The sequence below is a fragment of the Crocodylus siamensis genome, chromosome 9, assembly GCF_052110815.1.
Source record: "Crocodylus siamensis isolate JL-2025a chromosome 9, ASM5211081v1, whole genome shotgun sequence".
In the NCBI taxonomy this organism is placed as follows: domain Eukaryota; kingdom Metazoa; phylum Chordata; order Crocodylia; family Crocodylidae; genus Crocodylus; species Crocodylus siamensis.
Window position 1 is genome coordinate 25,124,883 of NC_143403.1, and position 27,760 is coordinate 25,152,642.

Here is a 27,760-nt window from a genome sequence, read left to right on the forward strand (position 1 = left end):
ACTGGTTTAGCTGGTTGTCAAATGTTTTCTTTACTTTGAATAGGCTGGCTGTAATGTCCACAAAAAATGCACTCTGTGGCCACTCAGAAACAGGCTTTGAGGCCATTGTCTTTAAACATACTTCTACCATTTGTGCTTTGCCCCTTGAAAATAACCAAAAACTAGCAACAACAGTTAGCCCTGGCTTGACATTTGAATAAGAACCTTGCAGATGCACATGTACTCCTTTGACTAAACTTGAAAAGTAGATGAAATGGAAAACCAGATCAACAGAAGAACCAATCCTTCATTTTTGGGTATCTCCTGGATGTAAGAATGAATAGTTTATAGATAATTGCACCTTTTTACCTCTCTTCCTCTTTAGTCACGCAGGGTTATTGAATCACAGTTAGTGAGAAAACTTGACTTGAAGCATTATCAATATATTGGTGATTCTCAGAAATTCTCAGTTCTTTGTCTGACCCAGAGTGCAGTTTCTCAAGTGTGTGTGGTACAAACTGTACTCAAAAACTTGCAAAGAATATTTTTTTCCAACTATTTGAATTGGTCTAATAAAAGATACCAGATTTACCCAAAAAAACTTGTCTGTCTATGGACTTGTGGTGCAGTTCATATTGTAAGCATTTGGTTTGCTTTACAAGTGTTGCCCTGTGGGGTCAGGCCAACTCTCAGGATTGCAATATTGCGCTGTTAGACAAGAGGGTATGACACAATTGCACATATACAAACACACAAATCAATTAGGTGCACACACACCCCTCCCCCCATTCAAATACATACACTATACACTCCAAAAGTTAGACAAATCAATTGTCCATACCCGCACACACAGTACTCATACACAGATCACTAATTCGTATATCATGCACACAATGATAGAGAGAGAGAGATATACACACTCACTAGTTCACACACATACAACCCACCTATACGTACACACAGGTAAGTTCCTAACTTGGATGGTATGGTATGTATGTGTTTGGGGTACCTGGGATACTTGGGGAAAGGTTAAGGTGAGAGAGAGAGTTAAAGAGTACAGAGTGAAAGCTGCCAAAACAAGGATTAGAACTGGTGGTCTAGAGAGAAGTTGGCTGAGGAACCCAGGGTTACTCGAGGTCACTGGTGCAACGGGGGAAAAAAAAAAAAAGCCTGGTGTCAAGGAGGAGACACCCAGGAAAGAGAGAGACAGAAATCTGGGAGCTTGGGGCTGAAAACTGAGGCAGACAGCTGGAATATTGGGTGGGGGGGAGGGGACAGATAAGTGATGGCAAGAAGACAGCCAGGAAAGAAACTGAGGCAGAAACCTAGTTGCTCAGAGGAAAAGGAAAAGGCAGTGGGGATAAGACAGTGGCAAAGAAACAGGGGGGTTGGAAGCAGAGAGGAGCTCAGGACAGGTGTTGGAGGTGGCAGTGAGCCAGAAGCAGGAGAGGGAGAAATGAGAAGTTAGAGGGGTGAGGAGCAGAGGCAAACCACAGTAAAGCAAAACCCAACTTAGGGGTCCAGATAACAGTTTTATTAAACAGACAACATACTACACAGCCCCATGAAGTTATTGGTACACACACTCACACACACTCGGGCAGCAGGAGAAAGAGACTCAGTGGAAGGGTTAGAGTCCAGGTGGGGAAGAGAAGCAGAGTCCAAGTCCTTGGTTGAAGAAAGGGTGGGGGATGATAGGTACCTATCCAGGCTGGAAAGGGGTCTTTGTCCAGTAGGTGTTGTCCAGAGGGGGGTCACCAACAGGCCCTCTGGGTGGATAAGTGGTGTGGCATGGTGCTGATCCAGATGAAGAGTGTGTCCCAAGGAGTCAGTCTTCACTACCCCTTTTTATGGGACAGACTACCTCTGATCTTCTATGGGGAGTGCCTTTCCAGGCAAGGTCAATCTTTTTCCAGAGGGTTTCAGGTGTTCTTACTGAGCATGTGCAGCCTTGGCACAATGGTGGGTTGCCCCATCTTTTGTTTCTTGAATGCTGAGGGTGGTTCCAAGGGCTGGGTTGTTGGTTCAGGTATTGGTGTTGATGGTTCAGTCATTCAGAGGGAGCTATTTTTAGATTTACTGCCATTGTCTCTCAAGCACCCTCATTCACCCCCATTCATTCAGGAACCAAGTTACATAGGAGAGGTAGGTGTAAGTCATAGGTTACACCACTGGGCATGGGGATAAGATGGAGGCTTGACATGACCTATGCTAACTTACATATATAGGCCTAAAACAGTAATCGCACAAGGTCAGGAACCATGGCATTGTAAAGGGGCCATTGAGACGAGTTGGACGACAGCCTGTCATCTTTACAAATTTCATACTCCCACAGTATTTTCCTGACTAGGGAAAACAATAACAAAAAATAAAGCATATCTTTTGGGATCATCCCTATTCTGCTGTGAAGGCCACCTGCTGAGAGTATGTGTTAATTTATTAAAAACAACAACAAAACAGATATGTTTCTAACATAGAAAGAATGAGTTGGCGAGGGACCAAATAAATGATCTAAAAATCCGTTTCCACAGTTCTGCTCTCTATTCCTCTGACTTGAACATCAGACATCTCTTTGCAAATTTCTCAGGCCAACATTTTCAGTCCTCTCTAATTATTTTACTTGTTGTTTTCAAAGAATCTATGTGCCTTTCTCCCGCTGAAAGCAACGGCAACTGTGGATATTCAATAAATGTGAAAAAAATTAGACACAAGCTGTCTGGGTACCCAAAATTGGGGAATAGGTTTAAAAATACCCATAAAGCCTGTATTTTCTAGGTCTGATTCTGGAAGTTGCTAAGCCTGGAACAGGATTGGTCCTTTGTTTTTCCAACTGTAAAATGGGGCAAATTATCTTCCAAATGCCTAAAGGTATTATGACTTACTTTATTTCTGTTTGTAAAAATGCCTTGAAATCATCAGATGGAAGGGGCAAAACCTACCTCTAGTTTCTGTGATCTTGAAGCATTCAGCTTTCTGAGCTAGCTAGCTGTGTTCCTCAGTAACAGAAGAGTTTTTGAGAACAGACCATTGATGAGGTTATATATCCTTCTGTCAGCATGAAAAGGAACATCTCTGACAGAAACAGGAGAGCCAGGGTGAAAAGGTTGGTAGATAAAGAAGCCTTTGTTTAATGTACCCTAGCCAGAAGGGCTGCAGGGAAACAAAGGGAGAGGATGCAATTAAGTAGCATAATGCAGAAGTCAAGCCTGTAGCTTGATTAATTTGTAGAAAAGGTGCAACAGTAATCATGAAAAAGCAAAATGCAGGAAGGTAGGGGTGCAAAATAATACTGACTATTCCATGGGTGTCTATGATGAAATTGTATATAGTACTCACTTCCTGCAACCCTACCTCAGAAAAGATATACAACAGAACAAAAGGGGTTTTGGAGATGACGAGAATAATTAGTAGCAATGAGAGATTTTGATCTAAAGAGTTTCTGAAAAGTATTGGATGACCCTAGTATAGAGAAACTATACTATAAAGCAGTGTTTCGGCATCTTTTCCAGCCCAAGGCACACTTACATTAATAAAACTTTTCCCTGGCACACCTTCTGTGTTAAGGCATGAGCTCACTTTAGCTCATTTGCCACAGCAAAATTGCACAGCACAGCTGTTCAGAGGCTTGTGCACTGCACATCCCCCCCATTGCCAACACATGCACAGTAGATAAATTTCCTTCTGCTTCACTGGTTCTCATTCTCCCCCACAGCCAACACGTGTGTCTTCTGTGAATATCTCATCAACACTGCTTACTTGTGTTCGTGCTAGGTTGTGGAGAACTTTTTTCTCGTTATTCGAAAATTCTTGCGGCACATGGGAAGCATGCTGCGACACACCGGTTGTAAAGCACTGCTGTAAAGGTATGTGAAAACAATGAATGGCAAGGATGGGGTGATGTGTTGTCCCTATTCATTCTTGCTTAGTACAGAAACCAAGGATCATGCAAGAAACTTAAAACAGCTCTTTTCAACCCCCTACCCCTGGGCTGTGCAATTCGCGATGACCTATGATCCAGATCGAAAACCGGCAAGATTCAGCACAGGAGATGCTGATGGCGGTGGTGACACATAGAGGGTGCATGTGTCCCCCCCGAGAGCACAGGTGACAGGCCGCTGCTCCCTGCTTAGGCACTGACTGGTCTCTGGGGGGGCACGTGGCACCTGTCGCCCAGGGCTGGCAGGGACAGTGGGGCGTCTATGCTGGTGGTTCCCAACCTTTCTTGGACTCCAGGCTGCCTTGGGAAAGTGTCGGCTTCCACTGTTCGCTCATTTTGAGTGCAGGAACGTACTGGAGCCGTTCTGCTGCCACTGGAAGCGTGGCTGGGAACAGTGGCATCGCTGTTGGAAGTCTCTGGGTTGATCCTGTGAAGAGGAGGCACCCTGCGGCACCCCCAAAAGGGCCCCGCTCGAGCCCCGCGGGTCTGAAGCGATAGCGGCGGGCAAGGGGGAGCCCCGAGGGTGGTGGCAGGGCCTGGGCCCCTGGACTGTTGAGGCCCGTGCCCGCGGGGACCCTGAGGCCCGCGGCCCGCGGGGGAGGCCGCGCCACTAGAGGGCAGGGCGCGCCGGGAGACACCCCGGGCGGGGGCGGGAGAGCCCGGCCCAGCCCTGCCTCAGGTGAGTAGTGAGGGCTGCGGTGCCGGGCGGGGCGGGACGCCTCAGTTCTGTGCGCCCCGCCGCCACCTGGAGCCGCGCGCCGCTTCCGCCCGCTGGGGCGAGCGCACTCGGCGGCCCCGACGGCGGCTCTGCCCCGGCTTCCTGCTTCCTGCCCCGCTGCCACAGGCAAGTGTCGCGGCCCCGGCGCGCGGGCCCGGGCGGGGGGAGGCTGCAGCCGCCCTGGGCGCGGGCAAGGGAAGGGGCAGCGGGACCGTGAGGCAGAAATGGGGCGGAGGTGGCGGCACCGGCGGGGATGCCCGCAGCCTCCTGTGTGCCCCTCGGCCACACGTGACATCTGCCCCGGGGGTGCAAGCGAGGGTTGACTGATCGGCCAGTGTGTCTGGGAAGAGCGTGGGAAACGCAGCCTGGGGAGATACCGCGCCGGTGCCCTGGCGGCGGCGGGAGCGGAGGCCGGGCTGCTTTGAGTCTCGGGTGCTGCGCCAGCACAGACTTCCTGCGCCTCCCGGGCGGGCCCCGAGGGAGCGGGAGCAGTGCTGCAGTCGGACAGAGACTGGGGTCTCGCTAAATGTTTGTTTACTGAAGGCAGAAAGGGCTCCCGGGGGGCTCCATGAGGGCAGATGTCGGTACCCACGTTGACACGTGCTGTAATGAGCCACCCAAACGTCTGGACGCTTCCAGCCATACAGTGGTCTTGTCATCTGGATTTGGGGAGAGCTGGAAAAGTTCAGGGATTGATGATTTCCCCCCCACACTTTATTTACAAAGGTCGAATGAATGAAATTGTCACCTGCTGAACTTGTCTTTGTGTAGCGTAATGTGCAGTCACAAAGCTGACTCAGGTGCAGCGAAGTGTCTCCCATCCCTTTTCCTTGTATTTCTACATAATGTGTCTCAATCGCTGAAGGAGTTGTTCAGGAATGGGAGAGAGACACTTGGACAGCCTTCTTTAAAAGGTTCACAAGTGCTGATAGGCTAAAAGAATTAGAAGTCTGTGATCCACTTCTAATGGGGGGGGAGTTTTAGGGTACATTCTCATCACATATGATGACATCATTTCAATAGCAGGATAAAAGCCTTCCAGAGTGTTTGCTCTGGCAATCAAGCTCCATTCTTGAATATTTTACTTGATGTATTTTAAATAAAACATTTTGCACAAGCAGATTGTCATATTGTTAACGCTAAAGACTGGGACTTCTCCAAAAGCTAATGTTTATTTTGTGGTCAGGGGAGATGCTGAAGATTGGAAAACACACTTGAAGACTGTTTGTAAATTCAAGTACAGTATTCTGTTTGAGTTCACGGAGGAGGAGGGTGCTGTGTTCCAGCCAGATGGATTATTACTTCTTAACTGTATTCCTCTACCACTTAAGATTCCCAGTCATGGGAATATGATTTCCCCTCATTGTGCTCAGCTGCATGAAAACAGAATAAAAAATAGTTTCTGAAAATGCAGCTGCTAATAGGAAGAATCCTCTGTGTGCTACACCCCTAAAAGACACCTTTTAATTAAGTTTGGGTCAGATAGTAAAAATACTGTTATCTTAGCAGTCCTGATCCTTCAAATAATTAAGTTTTTGTATGTGAACTGTTATTTACTCTTTCCATTTCCTTTAATTAAAAGAGAGGACTGGTTTCAGGTTTAGTTCTGAGAACAATACTGACTTTCACTTAAGCTAGGTACAGACATTTGGGGAGGTTACACTGAGTTAAAAGTGGCCTCCTGATTTAAACTTAGTTCATCCGGGCTCCTACCTTACGCTTACAGACCTGGTCTCAGTGACTGGCAGTCAGCCTAAACCTGTAACTGCACTGAAGCTCCATGCACACAAACGGGTCTAAAAATTCCAGAATCCGGTTTAACATAAACCTGGATCTATGTAGTATCAAACTTACTTGATTAAGTCAAATTGGTGCATGGAACTTCTGTACATTTTTCCTGTGTAGCCCCAGGGCTGGGAAAACCCGGCTGCTGGCCTCAGTCCCCCCCACACTTATAGACCTGGCTGTTCTTTTCACCTTCTCTGCAGTACTGGGCTATTTTTCACCTTCCTGCACCAGCCCTTTTGCCCCCAATTCCACAAGCTGTGCTGGGTACAGTCATTTTTATTGGTGTTTGCTGCTGCCAGAGCTGAGCAAGTAAGTCCTGGTGGGAGGGATGGGGGTGTAAATTCACTGGAGGGAGGTACCCCACTCCACCTGTGGGTTATGCCTGCCCTCCCACCCCTCATAGTGTGCGCCTCCTCCTTCATCCCTCAACAGACCCCCAACTCCCCCATTAGATCCCCCCCATCCTCACTTACCTGATTACTTACCCCTAACACCTCCGCATGTCTGTACTTAGCCCTGTGGTGTAGTGTACTCTGTTGTAGTTTCTGGAAAGTTTTACATTGGAGTGGTCAAACATTAAAATTGATGTATTCTATCCGTTGCCTCCAGGTGTGGAATATTGTATGTTCCAATTATTTTAGAATTGAAAATAAGGAGAATACCGCTGCCTGGCAAGCTAAAAGTTTGTTAATGGTAACTTTTAATGAATATCACTGTATGTAATTGAAGAATCTTGACAACAGCAATAAGGGTAAAAGGGTTCTTATAAAATATTTAAGAACAATTATAAAAAGCTAATGAAGCTAATGTCGATGGGATTACAAGAAAACAAGGAAGATGCATTAGGGACAGAATTATGGGCATATTCACACCCTGATGGCTTGCAGTAAAAGAGCAGGTGCTAGTTTAGAGATAATTAGCTTAGGTGCTAGATTAGAAGCAGTAGGGCAGTGTCTTCATTTAGTACATGTTTGTATAACTGGGAATTGCTTATGCATCAAAAAAGACAACATACCTTGTGGAATTATGGAAAATCCTAGGGACCCCATCTGCACTCCTATAGGTTCATTTCTTAGGTTACATCTTTGAGTTGTGTGTAGCTTTGATGATTTTAACGTCACGGAGGACCATTTTGAGCATCCAGGCTGAATTCCTGCTTAGCAAAGGCTAGAGAATTTTACTCAGTGATTTTTGGTTGAGCTACAGCATATGTTAGAAAGGCATCTGGTTCATTTGGTGGTTGGGAATTACACATTTTAAGACTTATAAAATATAAGCTGGAATTCACTAAGAACATATGCAGTTTTTATGCTGAAAGACTACTGTGGACCTTTTAAATGAAAATGCTTATCAATTTTTATCTTACTTAGTGATTGCTTTATTGATCATAGGAGTCCAGGTATTTGGCAGTGCACATAGGTAATTTCTAATCAAATGCAGGAGACCCAGGTGTCCTTTCTGATCTCATGCTCTTCTGAATATCCAGGGCTGCGTGTGATGTGCTGGCTGTCTGGCTGACTAAGCTTTTAACAGGTGTGTATGACCAGCCTTACATTCTGACTTATGGGTCTTCTGATGCTCCTCATCTGGTATTGAAAATAGTGTGATAAACATGACACTTGATACAGTTCTTTGTTGACATGGAGAACCTGTAGCAAAATAAAGCCATTCATCTCCTTTTGAAACTCCCAGATAGGTTGGATCCAGGAAACGCTGAATTTTAATTAAGCATAGCCTTTTTTTATTACTGGTTTTATTATTTAGGGACAGATTTTGATACTCTTAAACAGAGTAGCACTTTACTTCCTGAATAATTTCCCTGACTTCAGTATACCATTCAATTTGAGTTAATATATACAAATATGACCCTTAAAGATTCATCCCACTTGAAGTAAAAGATTACTTAAATGAATATGGGGTCCTGGTTGGCTTAAAAAAGATTTGCTTTTCTCCTCATTTCTTGAGAAGGTACAAAATCTTTAAATGCTCTACTACAGTATGGAATTGCATTTGAAAAGCTAAGTACATCCTTTGAGGGTTTATAAATGATGGACAGTAAATATTACCAGCATATAAATACATGTTGAGAAAAGATAACATCCACAAAGAGTTGAGATAAAAATCTGCTGAGTTGGCAGGATATTACAGCAGATAAGATAATGTTTCTAGCTGTTAGTGCAATCAGATCATACTGTATTAAAATCCGGAAGTGCGATTTCATTCTTAGCTTAATATAGTTTTGGAAACACAGTAATTTGTTTTGTAAGAAATAACACCATGAAAATTCAGAGTCTAGTGTTTTGTTGATATGCATTATAATTTAAAGTGGGGAAAAGAAGGAAGTACTCTTCTGGGGTATTTCAAAACTGAATTTAGCAGTGTTCTTGAAGGAAAATATGTAGCAACCTTTTTACTTTAAAATTAGCTTTTTCTCTGCGTACAAATGATACTGAAGATACTAGATCTTTATCCTCTTTGTATGTATTGATATAATTTCATGGTAACCATACTTTAAAAGAAGCTCTTGCCTAGAAAAAGAAAGAACTAAAATCTCTATTAAGTTTGTCCATAGTTTTATAGTTGTACCTAGATTATAGATTATAGAGTTCCACCTGTGAAGATGTAGGAATTGGTCTGTGTAGTGAGCGGGCCACACCGATTTATGGACATTTATAGCTATCATGGGTCATGTCCCTTTCAGGAAAAGGTCTGCCTCAGGACTCCCCAAGAAGAAGCCTTGTCTAATCTCCTTCTGAGAGACCCCTTGCAGCCAGCTCTGGCATGGCTTCTTGGAGGGCAAGCTTCTTGCTGTGTTACCCTGGCTTTTCTCTGTCCCTGGCTTCCCTGGTGATCCATAGCAGGCCCATCTCAACAGAGCTCCTTCTTTTATGGTCAGGTCCTAGAGAGGGGATGTTGTCTTCTTCAAAGAGTGGGGGATGGAGTGCTGATGTCCCAAACAGTACATCGACTCTGCTTCAAAACAAACTGCTATTGCAGTGCCCTTTGTCCTTCCCTAGATTCTACTCTGTCCTCCCTGAAACTATTCTCTCTATCTCTTTGTCCTCTCTGGGCCTTTTTTCTCTTCTCTACAACTTTCTGTCCTCCTTGGGACTACCCTTTCTCCCTCCAGTTTTCTGAGCCTTACTTTTTCTCCCTGTGCACAGTTTGCCGCCTTTACAACACAACTTAATCTGAGGACAGCCCTTACACAATCAAATGAAACATAAAGACATGGGGTATCAATCAGAGAGAAGTCTCTCCAGTCTGCTGTCAGGCCTAGGTTGCCATCTGCTTGGGGTGAAAAGAGCATAAAAGTACCCTAGTTATGAAACTGCTTACAGGATCTATGCAGCAAAGCATGATCATGTTAAGCCTCCAAAACTGCAGGCCAGAACTCAGCTCAGTTAACCTCCTTCATCCCAGTAATGCTTTAAGCAACTGTAAAATGCTGTAAAAAAAATGAACAGTGCTATAGGACTACAAACTGTCCTGGACTATATAAAAATGACTGTGTGAATTGTGGATTATTCTGAAGCACTTCACAGTGACACTTTAGGAGGCAGATGAACATCTGTCTGGTACTGATGTGCTACAAATTAAAAGCACTTAAAAAAAAAAAAAGAAAAAAAAAAGACCAGGTTTGAAGCACTTATAAAGGGCCTACAGATATGGATAGATGCACATGTAACCATGGATTTTCTCAGGAATAAAATATATATTCAGATTGAACTACACCTTTTTTTTTTCAGCTTCAGAGTAAAGGTGAGAATTTGTTTTTGTGGGGAGTTTATATTAAGACACTGTATGTACTTGTTCCTTAAATGCTGTTGTCTTTCTGCAACATCTTGCACATCTTCAGACATCTGGCAGTATAAGTTATGCTGGTAGATTGAATTCAGATGGAATTTAACTTAAACTATTTAAAACACCATTTTCCAGTCCTTATCCACTAAAATTCATGTACAGTTGCATAGTTTCTTTAATTAATGATTTAGAAAAATATTGATTAATTTAAACAGTGCCACAACTTAAGTTTGTCCAGTAGATAGTAAAACTAATATGTCAGTGAAGTGTATTTACTCTTCTGTAACGTGAATTCTGAACTGTTGAGCTTAATAACTGAGTGGCCTCTTGACTGAAATGATATTAAAACTAACTGATGGTATATGTTAGCTACTGAATTTCTAGGTGCAAGTTGTTTACTAACAGTAAGTGGTTTTGGACACCTGCATCATAAATGAGAACATAAAACCATTTCTTTGGTGAGCACTGTATGGACAGAAACCTATACTCACTAAAATCAGTATGTGACACACATTTTGGGATCTAGGCCTTAATCTGTAAAGAAAATACAAAAGCTAGCCTCTGTGTATATTGATAACAATTGATAATAAAACTGACTAGTTTAAGTGTTGGAAGCAATTTTAGCTGGTGTTTCAGTTTCTTCTTTCATTAGCTAAATGAAAAGATCTTTTACCTCTCCAGGTTGTTATTCTAATTAGTTTCTTGATCTACTTGGAAGTTCATTTTCAAAAGGCCATTTATTTCAAGTAAGATTTCCAAAGCAGTCTTTCCAAAACTCTTGCAAAGCAGGTTTTTTTTGGTTTCTAACATGTGGAATAGCTCTAGTGTCAGTATGTGTAACACAATAGAATTGTAAAAAGTTGTCAGGTGATAATGGTCAGAAGCTGGTGGCAGGTAGGAATTTCTGATATGGTTCATATCTTTTGTTTATGTGTATCCTAAGGGGTGGGAGTAGCTAAACTCTGTTTGCAAATCATGAGAATAATTTATGTACATAAATGCATGTTCCCATTGCTGTTTTTGCCCTTTTGTTATAGCCACTTCCTGCATCATCTTAAATTTAAGTTTGTTAGCTCTTTAGATTACAGACTGTTTCCTGCCATATGTATGTAAGAACACAGTGGGTCCCCTGTCTTGACTGGAGCCTCTGAGAGATATGATAGTGCTATAGGTATACTAAATATGAGTATAGAGAAAAATGCTCAAATGTATATACTTTTAGATGCATCTTTGTTTGCCCGATGAATAAAATGATGTAACAAGTGTATTTTGTGCAAAGACAGACAAGGTTCTATGGGTAAATCTGATATCTGTTATTAGACGAACTCAAATAGTTGGAAAAATTCCTAGCAAGCTTTTGGGCACAAACACCCTTTGTCAGGCTGAGAAAGCATCTGCAGATGGTCTGTGCTCTTCCTGGATGGAATGGTAAAGTAGCCAGAGGCCAGTATGTATGCAAGAAAGCCAGTCAGTTGAAATGTAAATTGAGGTGGTCAGTAGGTGAAAGGCGGGTGGGGGTAGGGAATGAATTTAGCTGTAGTCAAAGGATGAGAGACAGGAGGGTGGTGGGGAAGGAAATGAGAATAGATGGTAAAAAGTGAGGGTTTACCTGGGGCGTCAAATGTTAGGCTGGTTATATAATATGTCATAAATCAAGTGTCTATATTTAGTCCATAATTCCTTTGTATCCAGTAGGCTGATGAAGTGAAGTCCATAGGCTCATCTGTGGAAGGTATTTTGTAAATTCTCTTTGAGGATTAGACCTGAGAGATTGGAGAGAGAGTGGTTTTCTTGTGAGAAATATGCCCGCACAGGTAACTGGGTATTCTTGTCTTTGATAGATTTCTGGTATGCATTCATTCTGGTATGCAGTTCTTGTTTGGTTTCTCCTACAGATTTTCCGCCAGGGCATTTGGTGCACTGGATGAGACATCTTACATTTCTGGAGGTGCAGCTGTAAGATCCAGGAATGCTGATGGTTCTGTTGTGGAGTGTAGTCATTGTGGGGGGGAGGGGTGGAGATGTGTTGGCAGGTTTTACATTTCTTGTCCCTAGCATAGTTTAGATCCATTCGGTGTGTTTTGGGCTGTAGTTTGCTTCTTGTTATGAGGTTGGTGAGGTTCGGTGCTTGTTTAAAGGATAGGATGGGTGGTTCTGTCCTGTGAAGATCTGTTTTAAGAATCGGGTCTCATAGTTTCATAGTTGGTAGGGTCAGAGGGGACCTAAGTAGACCATCAAGTCCGACCCCCTGCCACAGGCAGGAAAGAATGCTGGGGTCAAACGACCCCGGCTAGGTGATTATCTAGCCTTCTTTTGAAGACCCCCAGGGTAGGAAAATTACAGGCCAGTTAGTCTTACCTCAATCCCGGGTAAGCTCTTTGAAAAAATTATCCTGGCACACATCCAGGAGGGCCTTGCGGGGGAATGCATGCTCAGGGGCAACCAACATGGGTTCATCAGTGGCAGGTCTTGTCAGACCAACCTGGTGGCCTTTTACGATCAGGTCACCAAATCATTAGACGCAGGGGTTGCTGTGGATGTAGTCTTTTTGGACTTCCGGAAGGCTTTCGACACTGTCTCTCACCCTGTCCTCATCAAAAAGCTGGGAGACTGTGGTGTCGATGCCCACACGGTCAAATGGGTCGCCAACTGGTTGGAGGGCCGCACCCAGAGGGTGGTAGTGGATGGGTTCTTCTCGACCTGGAAGGATGTGGGCAGTGGGGTTCTGCAGGGCTCAGTCCTCAGGCCCGCACTGTTCAACATCTTCATCAGTGACTTGGATGACGGGGTAGAAAGCACCCTGTTCAAGTTTGCTGATGACACTAAGATGTGGGGGGATGTGGGTGCACTAGAAGGGTGCAATAGGCTACAAGCTGACCTTGACAGGTTGCAACGGTGGGCGGAGGAGAATAGGATGGGGTTTAACACTGATAAGTGCAAGGTGTTGCACATGGGGAGGAAGAACCGGCACCACACTTACAGGTTGGGGAACTCCCCTCTTGCCAGCACGGAGACGGAAAAGGATCTTGGAGTCGTCATTGACTCCACGATGAACATGGGCCGGCAGTGTGGGGAGGCAGTCAAGAAGGCCAACCGTACCCTGTCATGCATCCACAGATGCATCTCGAGCAGGTCCAGGGAGGTGATCCTCCCCCTCTATGCGGCACTGGTCAGGCCGCAGCTGGAGTACTGTGTCCAGTTCTGGGCGCCACACTTCAAGAGGGACGTGGACGATATGGAAAGAGTTCAGAGGAGGGCCACTCGTATGATCAGGGGTCAGCAGGGCAGGCCTTATGGGGAGAGGCTATGGGACCTGAACCTGTTTAGCCTCCACAAGAGAAGGTTAAGGGGGGACCTTGTGGCCTGCTACAAACTGGTCAGGGGGGATCAGCAGGTATTGGGGGAGTCCCTGTTCCCCCGTGCGCTGCCAGGAGTGACCAGGAATAACGGTCACAAGCTGGCGGAGGGTAAGTTTAGATTAGATATTAGGAGGCGCTACTTCACAGTCAGGGCGGCTAGGGCCTGGAACCAGCTTCCAGGGGAAGTGGTGCAGGCTCCTAGCCTGGGGATTTTTAAAAGGAAGTTAGATGAGCACCTTGCCAGGGTCATCTGACCCCGGTGCTCTTTCCTGCTAAGGCAGGGGGTCGGACTAGATGATCTACCTAGGTCCCTTCCGACTCTAGCTACTATGAAACTATGAAACTATGTAGGAACGAGCATCACTTCTCTTGGAAGTTGGTTCTAGATCCTAGCTGCCCTGACTGTGAAGTAGTGCCTCCTAATATCTAGCCTGAATCTACTCAGTCAACTTATGGCCATTATTCCTTGTTATTCCCACTATGGCTTTGGGGAACAGGGACTCTCCCATTACCTGCTGGTCTCCCTTGGGCAGTTTGTAGACGGCCACAAGATCCCCTCCTCAGCCTTCTCTTGTGGAGGTTGAATAGGTTCAGGTCCTGTAGCCTCTGTATGTAGGGCCTGCCTTGCTGACCCCTGAGCATGGAAGTGGCCCTCCTCTGGATGCTCTCGATGCTATCCACATCCCTCCTGAAGTGCAGCACCCAGAACTGGATGCAGTACTCCAACTGTGGCCTGACCAGTGTCGCATAGAGGAGGAGGATCACCTCCTTGGACCTGCTTGTGATGCATCTGTGGATGCATGCCAAAGTGTGGTTGGCCTTCCTGACTGTGTCCCCACATTGGTGGCCCATGTTCATTTTGGAATCAATAATGATTCCAAGATCCTTTTCTGCCTCTGTGCTGATGAGAAGAAGGGTGTTCCCCAGCCTGTAGGTATGGTGCTGGTTCTTCCTCCCCAGGTGTAATACCTTCCACTTGTCTGTATTGAAACCCATCCTGTTCTCATCTGCCCACCCCTGTAACCTGTCCAGATCTAGTTGTAGCCTGTCTCTCTCCTCCAGCGTGCCCACTTCTTCCCAGATCTTAGTGTCATCTGCTAATTTGAACAAGATGCTTTTCACCCCCTTGTCCAAGTCGCTGTTGAAGATGTTGAACAGTGCAGGTCTGAGGACCGAGCCCTGGGGGACCCCAATGCCCACATCCCCCCAGGTTTCCTTCTAGTATGGGTTGCAATTGTTTGAGGATTTTCTTTATAGGTTCCAGAGAGGGATGATATGTCATAACCAGTGGTGTGCCATTCATGGGGGGTTTTCTGTACTGCAGCAATTCTTCATGTGCAAAGGTGGCTCTTCCAAACATGCTGTCTCTTCCTCTGGAGGAGTGTCCTTGTTGAGCAAAACCCCTTTTGAGATTTGTGAGGTGATCATCACAGGTGTTCTCAGTGCAAATTCGGTGCTATTGGAGGGCTTGATTGTATATTACAGTTTTCTTGGTGTGTTTAGGGCAGGGATGGGCAATTATTTTGGGCAGAGGGCCGCTTACTGAGTTTTGGCAAGCCATTGAGGGCCGCATGATAGGTAGCCAGGGGCAGATAAATACAAATTTTCTAAATATTTTAGGGGCCCCGTGGGCCGGATAGAATGGTTTAGCAGGCTGCATTTTGCCCACCCCTGATTTAGGGTGATTGCTGGTTCTGTGCAGATATGTATGTTGGTCTGTGGGTTTCTTATATATGGTGGTCTGTATTGTACCATTCTGGATAGTGACTGTTGTGTCTAAAAAGTGAATGTTGGTGTTGAAGTATTCCAGAGATTGTCTGGTGGAGGGGTGCTGCATGTTGAATTTTTGATGGAAATCAATCAGAGTTTGCAGGTTTTTGGTCCAAATGATGAAGGTGTCATCGCTATATCTTCAGTATAACAAGGGTTTGATGGTGCTGTCCTTGAGGAATTTTTCTTCCAGGTGGCTCACGGAAAAGGTTAGCATACTGTGGGGCCATCCTCACACACAAGAACTTCACCCTCGATAACCAACACTTCCTCCAGACTAGAGGGTATAACTGTCTTCTGTGTGCAGAAGACCCTCTAGTCTGGAGGGTTGGTTATTGAAGCTGAAGTTGTTGCATGTGCGGATGAAGTGTCTAAGTTCAGTAATATCTTCTGGTCTGTACTCTGAGTTGCAGTCTTGTTCTTGTAGATATGTAAGATACTTTTCTCTGTGTAGCCTGAAATACAATGTAAAAATATTCTTCCTATTTTAAAGAGGGTTAAGCTTAGGCCTGAAAAGATAGTATTTGGCCTGGGATGTATGACAATAAATGGCAGAGCTAGGAGTTGAACTTGGGACCCTAACTCCCAGTTCTGCCTCACAGCTTGGAGTTACATTGTTGTCATAGACTATCCTTGTATTATAAATTTTTTTTTCAATACTACATTGACACAAAGTGAACAAAATTTTTCTTTTATATTAGCTAGCCTACGACAGTCTGCTTCCTGTACTACTGCTTTACAGTCCAAGCAGTTTTTTCTGTGAGGATCTTTTGGTAATGATTACACGAGTAAAATAAAACAGTCCTCATGTTTCCCAGCTCTGCATACCCAAAGGCTCATTTGCTCATCTGGGATACTGAGGAATTGACTGATTTTATTTATTTATTTTAAAGTACTTTTTTCTTCTTCTCTTCCCCCCATTCCCCTTTCTTCTCCCAAGAGTTTGCCTCGGTGTCAGTGGCTTAAAGTTTCTTTATCACTGTGTACTAATTTGCCTGGTTGCTGTATTCAAGTCCAGGGATGCCTGTGTTTTGGGGTGGGGGGAGTGTGTGTATAATATAGATGCATGTAGCTCATGGGTGGGCAAAATGTGGCCCGGGGGCTGGATGCAGACTGCCAGACCATTCTGTCTGGCCCATGGGGCCCCTAAAAAATTTAGAAAATTAATATTTATCTGCCCCGGCTGCCTGTCATGCAGCCCTCGATGGCTTGCCAAAACTCAGTAAGCGACCCTCCACCCCAAATAATTGCCCGCCCCGATGTAGCTGTAAGATGCTTTGGGATAAATGCAAACATTATTCTCTACCTAGAGATGAAGATTTAACATGGTGCTTCTCTTTGTTTTCTTTCTTAGCATGATATTAAGTGAATAAGTGTCAGATCATGTTTAAAACAAGGAATCGCCTACAAGATAATGGAATATTTAAATAATAGAGAGGTAACTAGCATGGCCCTTTGAAACTGGCTGAACTTTCTTCTCACAGTTGGTCAATATTTTGTCAAAGTCTCCATAAGCTTGCAGATTATATTTATGCAGTTTGCTCTTCTGTTGGAAGATTGCTGAAGCTGACCTTATTATACATTAATTCTCTCTAGTTATATATATATTTTTTTCTTTAAAGTAATAAGAAGCTTTGCATCATTTTCTGTTACATGCGCTATACAGATTACGGCTCTTTGGTGTGCAAATTGCAAGGACGCAATTTTTTTTTAATTTGCAAAAACATCTTCTAATCCTTTCTGTTATGGTAAAAGGAATCAGAACTCATGGCAGAAGTGATATCTTTTATTAGACCACCTAGATATTTGCCAAAAAAAAAAATCCTTATTTGTAAGCTTACAAATAAAGGCAAACTCACCCTTCCTCAGTCATAGGAGAATGCAAAGATTGTAACATTTCTCTAGGTAGAAATGAAAAGTCATATTTCACAGGAGGGCTGCAGGTCAAAAAAGTCTGAACAATCTGTTTACCTCAATGTTGTCTGGTGTCAAGTAGGATGTTGAATTATGGATCCTTCTGGTTATGATAGTTCATATTTCACAGGAGGATGGTGTGATGGGTGCTTTCCTGGGCAGGAAATTCTCTTGTTTTGAGGCACTTTGAGCTCTGTGAAAATGTAGATTTAGCTGGAACAATAGGCAGCATTATGCTGTTATGTCAGCATTTCCCAAACTTTGTGAATTTATGCTTCGCCTCAGGGGTCATTCTGCACTCTCATGCTCCTTGTACTTCCGCACCCACAGCAGCATTTGGTGGTGGGGGAAGCCACAATGGTAACTGAAGTTGGGTGAAAGAGTGGCTGAAGTAGTTTGAGGATAGATCCCACAGTTTGGGAAACATTGTTTTAGAGCAGTGGTGCCCAAACTTTTTGCCTTGTGGGGCAGATGGTGCTATCTCCAACCATGGGCCAGATCTGGCTAGGTGAGGTGGAGGTTGATCCAGCACATAGTGTGGGTTTGAGGGGGAGGGGGCAGTCTGGCACATGGGTTCGGTTTGCCTAGGCCCTAGGACCTGATCCAGTTGTGTGGCAGTGGTTTGGCAATAGTAAGTGGGGGAGGGGTGGCAGTGATTGCTGCTACTCCTCCACCGCCAAATTTCTCAACCCATGGGGAGCCTTGTGGGCTGGATGCCATAGCTTTCACAGGCCAGATTTGGCCTGCAGGCTGGGGTTTGTTTTAGAGAATCATTTTGTAGGCAGGAGTCTTTCTTGGCTCTGTGCAGAAGACAGTTGTACTCTCCAGTCAGCCAGGGCATTTGTACTCTCTCATCAGGGGGATATTTATGCTCTGAAGCACCGAGCTCTTTTAAAAGGTGTTTAAAAAGTGTTTAAAAGGCACATCAAAGGTGTTTTAGTTCAATAGCACACTGCCACCATTTTCTATGTGCCGATGCGCATTTCATCATTTATACAAATGCATGCAATGCAGCGCTGGGCGCGTCAGCTCATATGCCCTGAAGACTTGACGACACACTGGATTTCTGGTGCGTTGGATCAGACAAAGCTTTGTGTATAAGTGCCCTAGGTCTGTATGCTGCTTCAAAGATGTGGTTCAGAATGACCACCATTCTGCATATTTACAGTATATTTGCTGAAAAGATCTCTTTAAATGCCTCACTTGAAATTCTTTAGACTTTCCAGAAAAAAGTGTTCTGGGACAAATCTCAGGCCAAAAGGAAGTGTGTGTGTGTGTGTGTGTGTTTTTGGGGGGATTGTGGTAGAGAGCAGAAATGTTGCTTTAGAGCATATAAAAGTATAAAGGGTCACACAAAATAGCAAATTTAGCAGTCACATAAAAAATAGAAACAGTTTTCAAGCTCACTAAAACTGAAGTTTTTCCATACTTTGAAAGTGTAAATAAACTAGAAGGAAGTTGACTAAACTTGGTACAATGTTAGTTTTACTTCAGTGACATCCTATTATGAGAGAATCTGCCAAATGCCTCTTGGCAATACATAATAACATAATTTAAATAGCAGATGTGTAAGTGCTAAATAGGTGGATATTGACACTTTCACAGGGGCATGAGTCACCTAGGGATAGTCCACAATTTACATAGAGTGAAAAATGCATCCAGCTCACTATGAGAAGAATGTATTCTCTGGGACACTTGGTTTATAAAGTATTTTTTTTTAATAACACTGTTTTTGTAAATGTCTGTTTATAGGAACCAAGAACTTGCAATAACAGTAGAAGTAATATAAAAAGTGTTTTGGAAAGCACTTTAAGTTGGTAGGTTTTAGAGTACATGTCATGTATTAAGGAAGCAACCTTATCCCAAATGCCTAAGATTGATGGGTAGGTATATTTAGAAATCATCTACATGTGGGTAACTATATTTCTAGTGATTTCATCTGTTTTTTTTCCCTTCTTTGGTGCAAAAGTGTGTTCTTGTGGCTAATAGTGTTTAGCACTAATGAGGTGAACTGAATAGCTTTGGTTTTTGTTCTCAGTGTATTTGAATGTTGGTCCTTATTTTTTTCATGTCCGAACTTATTACGTTAGATTTGCTTGCTTATTTTATGGCATGTATTTTAATTAGGCTGGCAGCATGTTTTCAAATAATCATGCCTCTTAACAATGACTAATTTTTACTCAGACATGTGGTTTTCCATCCACGTAACCAAAATGATGAGGAAACGATTCCAGTAGAATCACAAAGCATACCACAGAAGAATGGATATTGGATAGATAGTAGTCACAGAGCCAGATCTAAAGGTTACTGAGTGTTTCCATGAACTTTAATTGACTTTGGATGAAGATTCTCATCATGTAATATCCTAGATAGCCTCAACTCCTACTGCAGTCACTTGGAGGGTAAAAAACTCATCTTATTATAGAAGGTGAGCATAACTGATTAGAAGATCAGACTATAGAGCAGGATTTGTATAGTGAAACAAGGTTAGATTGGGACAGTCACAGAAGGGAAGTATTTATAGAGAAATGTACCTGGTAGTGGCATGGGGGGGGAGGGGTGTCTGTGTGTGTGTGTCCATGTGTCCATCCTTGTTTATTGCTGCTATATGGGCTTTAATCAGAAATGTGTCCTAGGAGTATTCAAAATACAAATTCAGTTTGAACTTTAAGTTAGGATGAGTTTGCTTTTGGGATTTGATTTCTCAGCATTGATTTTGGCTTTGACAGTCCTTTCAAAGTGTTGCACTTTTTCTCTCATTTTACATGCAAGAAACACACATTACTTTGGTGGGATAAGACATGGTTGTGGTCATATTGTAGTTCAACATTTGGGCAGAGGTGAGTGAATGAATTCCACATTGGGTGCATTTGGCCACCTGGTAGGTATACAAAGCACCTTGACAACCTTGCTGCAAAAGGAGAAAAATTAGTCTGTGTTTGAGAACAATTTATTATAAAATTAAACATTGGCTCTGATGTCTATCCCCCGTCCTCTCCAAAACCCACAGATGGCCCAGGCAGAATGTACAGAATGTGGGAAAGCAGCAACTCTGAGGTATGGTTGCCCTTTGCCATTTCTTTAGAAGCCCCTCAGTTGTATGTATGCTGCTTTTAAAAAGGCCTGTTTCAAGCAGGAGTAAAATTCATGTAGTTAAGCCATAGCAGAGCAAAGCTTCTCTTTGTCTATACTTAGGGGTTAATACTAACAACTTTCCTGGCGGCAGATTTGGAATTATTCCCAAACACAGTGTCTCTCTCTCCCCAAAAGAAGAACCTAACTATGAGGAACTGTTTTCTCTGAAATCAGTAGGATGTAAAAAATAGTCTCAGAAGACAGGGAAATGTTATTTGAGTTCAAACTTTGGGGCCCAATTCTTCCCTTTTGTACTCTCCCTGATGGCCTGTTGCACTGAAGTTGATAGGTTTAGTGTGTGAGGTTGCCAGGTTTAGTATATGTGTGTGAGGTCTAAATATGTTTTGTTTGGAATAGCTTGACAGCTTAAATGTGGTTTTGTTATGAAAAGTGCCTTTATAAAATGGCACCTTCTTATTCTGATTTGCTCCTGGTTTTATATTCTGAACCAGATCTGCATTGTTTTCTGATCAAAAGGAGCTCTTCTGGCATTCTAGGGAAGCAAGCTGGTTTGCATTCTGGTTCACACTCATTTGCAGAGTTGTTAGTCCCATTCCAGTTCTGTTCATGGGTAACAGGATTTGTGTATTTAACACCTTTGGTTTACTTGTGTAGCAGGAAATTAAACTAACCTAAAAATATTTCAGTGCGTTTTTTTTCAAAATAATCTGCATTATTTCTTTATACGTTCCTGAGGAGCATCCTGTTTCATATTTAGTCTTTTTTAAATTTTAGACTTGATGTTTCCACATTAGCAGCCAGTGAATTTTTTTTAAACAATCAAAGCCCTTATCTGATGGTAAATGTGTTGGTTCATATTATAGACGGTGCAATTTAATGAAAGACCTTGTGTTTGGATCTGACAGTATTTTTGAATTTGAGATTTGTAAATTTTAGGAAGTAAGTAAATCAAGGATCTGCTCTGAGAGGGAGTTGTTATTTTATCCTTATGGAAAGTAAAAAGCAATATAATTATTTAATACATAAAAATGATATTTGATATAATTTTTTATAGTCCCTCAAAGATGCTACACAGACAAATGCACCAGTCTTCTAAGAGCTTACATGCTATTCAGTTATTGGTATACATGGAACTTATGCAACATTTTGACAGGACAGTGTGGCACCGTCCATGAAAATCCATTTATAGCATGTGATGAAGTAGGCTGTTGCCTACAAAAGCTTATGCCTTCTGAACCAGTTACTCTAAGGTGCCACCCTGTCTTCTCTGTCTTCTGCCTGATTTCAGATTAACAGCCAACTACTTCTCCTATTCATGCAGTAATTTGGAATGCTTGAGGACATTAGCTGGATGGTTTTGGTATGATGACCAATGAAAGTTAATCATGTTTGTGCAGCTTAAGTTGGAATTCACAGATAACCTATAGAAAGGGTGGTTGTGTTTCTTTGTGCTAGTGTTTCAAGACTCTTGGCGTATTTAAAACAGAATAGTGGATAGATTTACACTGGATTTGTCTTCATTTGCTCTGAGGGTTTATAAGCCATGTTTAAACAGAGTTTAGATGTGGTTGCAGCCAAACTGATTTATCAGATCAGCCCCAAATGATGTTTTTAAATATTGGATTAACTGTTTTGGCCTCAGTCCACAAATCCTAGCCAAACCGTTTCTGAATGAGTGCTGCTATGCTTATTTTTCAGCTGCATTTTAACATGGTCTTTAGCTGAAGATGTAGCCCCTTATTAAGGTTATTGGAGCTGCTAAAGATCTAGAAATTTTTTCTTGTTTTCAATTAAAGTTGCATTCTTAGAGAATACAGAATCTGTAAGGGGTTGTATTCATGTTTTCCTGGCTTTCTTGACTGTTTCCAATCATTTTCTTGCCTATGGATTTCCTGCACCGCATTCTTTCACTACAGTGTTTACAAGCATACTGCTAAAGTTTTAAGAAGAAATTCCCACAAATATTTCCTCCTGAGCTGGTAACAAGCCCCCTAGAGTATACTGGCTGCAGAGATAATGGGTGAACGGATTGAGAATATGTTAATTTGTTTTCCTATTTAAACCAAAAAAGTTTTCTAACCAAGAAGGGAGGCAGCACCACTTTAAAAAGCCAAGCTTTAGCTTTGCTGGAAACATTTGTTTTCTGAAAACTACAATGAGAGTACTAGGAGAGCACAATGTTCAACTGATGTAATTGGAAGGAGGGTGCAGTGCCATGTCATTCTTTCAAGTGAAAGTTTTCCTCATGATAAATTAGGAATAGCACTTGATATAATGAACACAAAAGGGAGTTCTTTACTTGGGATGCAGAGTATACATACAGAGATATGTTCACTTCCAGCCATTGCACAGTGTTTTCTGAGATGGTCTGGTTAACTTGGCCCAGATCTAGACTCAGACTGGGTTGCTTACTTCATTGCATTAGGAAGGCCTGGAGTTCTCTGAAACTGTTCAGAGGGAAAACCGGTTCCATTTATATAGCATAGCACAGGCAAAATGTCCATTAAAGGAATCCTTTTATAGAGGTGTTACAGTCCTGACTGAGCTCCCCTGCAGGCAATCACTGCAGGCTGCTTTTGCTTGGACCTACACACTGAGTATGGGTGTTTTAATTCCCCTGGGTCTGAGTAGGCTTCAGGCTTTGTCACTTTTTCTGTCTCTAGGGCATAGACTTCCTTTCTGGCACACCAGTGGTACCCCTTGGTCCAGCTACTTGTGGCCTAAGAACAGTGCTGATCCTCTGTGCACCACATCACAAGCATGTGTTTCCCTGTGCTCTGCTTCAGTGGCTATTGATCCTTCAGGGGTAGTGCAACAGACTTTACAAAGGGATTTCTGAAGTGCTTTTATCATTTTGACAGTAGAAGAGAGATTACAGTGTCCCAGTGTGTCATTTCCAAACTCCATTCCCCGCCCCAATTAAAGTTGTTGATGCTCCTTAATTATCAAATCCTGTGATCAGAGACCTGAGGAAGAATATCTTGCATTCAAAAGCATGTCTAACTTTATCCCAGTTATATAGTTGGTCCAATAAAAGGTATCACCATATCACAGATATCAACAAGGGGAACATCAGCTGACCAATGGTCAGGGCCGATATGGTAAAAGGACACTTGGAGGGACTTGATATGTTCAAATCACTGGGACCGGAGGGACTGCAACCACAGGTAATGAAGGAATTGGCGAGCGTCATAGCCGAACCACAAACAAGGATATATGAGCACTCATGGTGCTCGGGTCAGGTCCTGGAGGATTGGCAGAGGGCCAGTGTTGTCCCAATCTTTAAGAAGGGGAGGAAGGAGGACCCAGAGAACTATGGACTGGTCAGCCTTACCTCTCCCAGGGAAAATCCTAGAAAAAATGATCAAGGAACACATCTATGGGAGCCCACTGGCTAATGTGATGTGGAAGGGCAACCAACATGGGTTTATAGTGGGCAGGTCCTGCCTGACTAACCTAGGTTGGTTTGTTTTTTACGACAAGGCCACCAAATGTTTAGATGCAGGAGTCGAGGTGGATGTTATCTATCTGGACTTCAAGAAGGCCTTTGCCATGGTTTCCTATACCATCCTTATTAATAATCTGAGGAGATTGCCATGGAATGGGTACAGTAGAATGGGTAGCAAACTGGCTCAGGGGTTGCACTCAGGGTGGTAGTGGATGGGTTGGTGTCAACCTGGAAAGATGTGTGCAGTGGAGTTCCTCAGGGCTCAGTTCTGTGGCCAGATCTGTTCAGCATCTTAAGTGATCTGGACGAGGGGGTGGGAAACACCCTGTCCAAATTTGCAGATGACACTAAAATATGGGGTGAAGCTAACACCCTGGAGAGGAGGAACCATATCCAGGCTGACCTTGACAGGTTGGGGAAGTGGGCAGAGAACAACGGGATGCAATTCAATAAGGACAAGTGCAAGGTGCTGCATCTATGGGGGAAAAACTGCCATCATACCTATAGGCTGGGGGGCGACCTTCTCAGCACCACTGAGGCAGAAAGAGATCTTGGAGTCACAGCTGACTCCAGGATGAACATGAGTTGTCAATGTGATGGAGTCAGCAGAGTCAATTGCACCTTGTTGTGCATCTGTAGGTGCTTCACAAACAGGTCCAGGGAGGTGATTCTCCCTCTGCACAGCACTGGTCAGGCCGCAGCTGGAGTACTGTGTCCAGTTCTGGATGCCGCAGTTCAAGCGGGATGCAGACAACCTGGGGAGGGTCCAAAGAAGAGCCACTCATCTGATTGGCGGCCTGCAGGGAAGGCCCTCTGAGGAAAGGCTAAAGGACCACAACCTTTTCAGCCTCTCCAAGAGAAGTTGAGAGTAGACCTTGTGGTGGTGTACAAATTCATAAGGGGGGAGGGGGGGAGCAGCACGAAGTAGGCAATGATCTGTTTACCAGGGCAGCCCCTGGAATAACAAGAAACAATGGCCATAAGCTATTGGAGAGTAGGATTAGACTGGACATTAGAAAAAAGATCTTCACAGCCAGGGTTGCCAGGATCTGGAATGGGCTTCCAAGCGAGGTGGTGCATGCCCCATCCTTGGGGGTCTTCAAGAGGACAGGCACCTGGCTGGGATCACATGATCCCAGGTTTGGTGACCCTTTTCTGGCCTGCCAGGGACAGGCGGTCGGACTAGATGGCCCACTGAGGTCCCTTCTGACCCTGGAATCTATGAAGGAGGTATCACAGTGCTACACTCTGCTGCTTTTGATGCAGTTGTCTGGCTCAACCATCTAAATGCAAAATTACAGTTGCTGTTTTGTATCTATATCAGCCATATGAAAGAAGAAGATAGAAGAATAACTAACAAGGGCCACCTGCTATATTTTATGTTGCATGCAGGATATTTTTGTACTGAAACTGCTACTTTTGCTTTTGTACTTGTGTAACGTGGCATGCTGTGGGATTTGTTTATGTGCATGTCTGAGGTCTGAACAGGAACTAGTAATGTGGCTGGTCATTAGCTGTAGTGCAGAAACAAACATCTGTTTTTATCAGTGAACTTCACTCCAGCATTTACCTTGTTTGCTTATATTGCGGAGGTACTTACCTGAAACAAGTGTAGTTATCTTGGACGCTTAAAAACTTTAAGCCCTTTGAAAGGATTTCTTTGACGTGACATCCACTGAATCCTTCCCACTCATGATAAAACAAAACTAAAAGGTGATTGCAGAAAGTCTTTCCTGTCTCAACCGTGGCAGATCTTCTCTAAAACCCAGAATCTACATGGTCTGAAAATGAAAATGTAAAAGGGAAGTGCTCTCATTGATTGCAGTGGGGCTGTTCAGGAAGCTAGATATTAATAGTTGTGGCTAAAGATAGAAAGAGGGGAACTGAAGGCCCTGATTCTGCATTGAATGCTCTAAGGTTGGACCTAGTCCTGTATGGATTTCTGCTGAAGACAGTAGAGCTCCTGCACTGATGGCAGGTACAGCAGTTAGTGCACAATCATGAGTGTTTTTTGAGAGCAAAAATATCTTTAAAATTATGTGTGTATCTTGAGTATCCATACTTAATCATATATTATGTATCTCTAGTAGTAGTAGTATTTTTTGTTACCTAACTCAAACAATAGAACTGAATTGCTCCTATTTTCTTTTTCCATTTTGGTCTCAGTTCAGAAGGGAAAGTATTTTGAGAAATTTGGAAATAAAAAAAAAGGATAATAATTGATTCTACCTGCAAGTCCTTAGCAATTCGTTACTTGGTGTGGGTTAAGTTCTTGATTTATATTTATGAAGAAATTTTATTTTTTAACCATGATAGATTTGTGGTGTCACTGTTTAATGTCCATGCAGACCTGCAGAATCCTCATCTTTTATGCTTGGAGATTGCAATGCTGCTGGTTTTGTTATGCTACCTAGAATACAAGGCTCTAAAAATCAGTTCTTGGGTGTAAAACCTAGTGGATTTTAAATTACAGATTCAACATTATTAATGACTGCCTAAAAATAAAATTTTAATTCTAGCAGTTTAATTTGTATTTAACATTTTCTTCTGACGTACAGAGAGCTCTCCTTCATTTTTCTCATAATACCAACTTTTCTTCTCTTTGTTTCTATATCATATTTTGTATCTTTTTTCACTCTTACTAGGTTATAGACAGATACACTCTTTACAGCGCTACAAGTACCTTTGAAGCATTCCAGACAACAAAGATGTGCACAGCCAAAGTGCTTCAAAAATGGCTGAAGCACTTAAAAATGATCTTTGAAAAAAAAAACCAACCCAGCTATGAAGTACTTTGTTTTGAAGTGCTTCCTGAAAGGTCTGTATGATCCAGCAGTCCTCTGGCATCCCACAAAGCTCTGCTTCCCATCCACTACCCCTTCATGGGGGCAGAGGAGGTAGCAGGGCAGAAATCTAATGAGTCCTCTCCAGTGCATTTGCCTGTTCTCAGAAATCTTTGGAGGCTGAGAGGCATGCAGGGATTTTTACATTACAGCCATCTTCCCTAGCTGAAGAGCAAAGTAGCTGTATGACTTTGCCCATTTAAAGTGCTCCAAGGACAGAGGGCAATATGCTGAATTTAGAGCCCTCTGGGATCTGGAATGCTTCCAATGCACGTATGTCCAACGCATGGCCTTAAGTGTCATTCCTTCAGAACTGCCGTGTTTCCTTTTGGCTTCCATCTCAATCTGCCACACCTGAATGAAAGAAGACATTATTTTTCCTTTTTATGGAGCATGTTCAGGTAGTGCTTTAGTATTGTATTTTAAAATGAACAACTCAATTTAACATCTTGGTGAATTCTTTTGAAGTTTTATGCATAAAAATCAAGATTAATTTCCATTTTGTTTCCTGTGTCTGAAGATGCTTAATCAAATGCTTATAAAACAAACCATCATGATGAAGTAGTGTTATGTGCAACTATATACATGTCTGTGTGCATTAATTTAATCAGGTGTTTATCACTTCCACTCCTTTAAAGAGGTAGTCAGATAATTTTAACATGAATGTAAGTTAAAAACATAAATGAAGACATTTCTCTTAGTTATCTATGAGTTTTCCCCTTTCCCTGCTATTTTCTGACTTGTTCTATTTTCTCCTGATGTAGACTTAAAATGTTGACTGAGAAGCAAAAGGGTGTTCCATTACAACAGCCCTAAGCCATCCATTCTTTTTAAGTGTTGCAGCATTCTTTAGTGTGGGTGCATGTATGAATATATAAGCATGTGTGAACATATAAATAAAGAGAAAAAAAACCCTAAGAATGTAGTTTTACCTGTTTGGTATAGTGAGCTAGGTCATTGAGTGGTGTTACAGAGATTACTTTGGTCTTTTCTCTGAAACACTGGGTATTGGCTCCCTAGGAGGAAGGAGGATGACCCAGTTATTTGAACATAGGTCGGGGTGGGCAATTATTTAGGTTGGTGGGCCACTTAATGAGTTTGTGA

At 43.1% G+C, this 27,760-nt stretch overlaps 1 protein-coding gene across 1 annotated transcript in view; it reads left to right on the forward strand.

Annotated features, from left to right (window-relative positions):
- The first annotated feature begins 4,581 nt into the window (after positions 1-4,581).
- ADCY7 (adenylate cyclase 7) overlaps positions 4,582-27,760 on the forward strand; it is a 130,510-nt gene continuing 107,331 nt past the window's right edge. The window contains exon 1 of the mRNA XM_090063742.1: positions 4,582-4,760. The gene's annotated coding sequence lies outside the window, so the exon portion shown is untranslated. The remainder of the gene's footprint in view (positions 4,761-27,760) is intronic.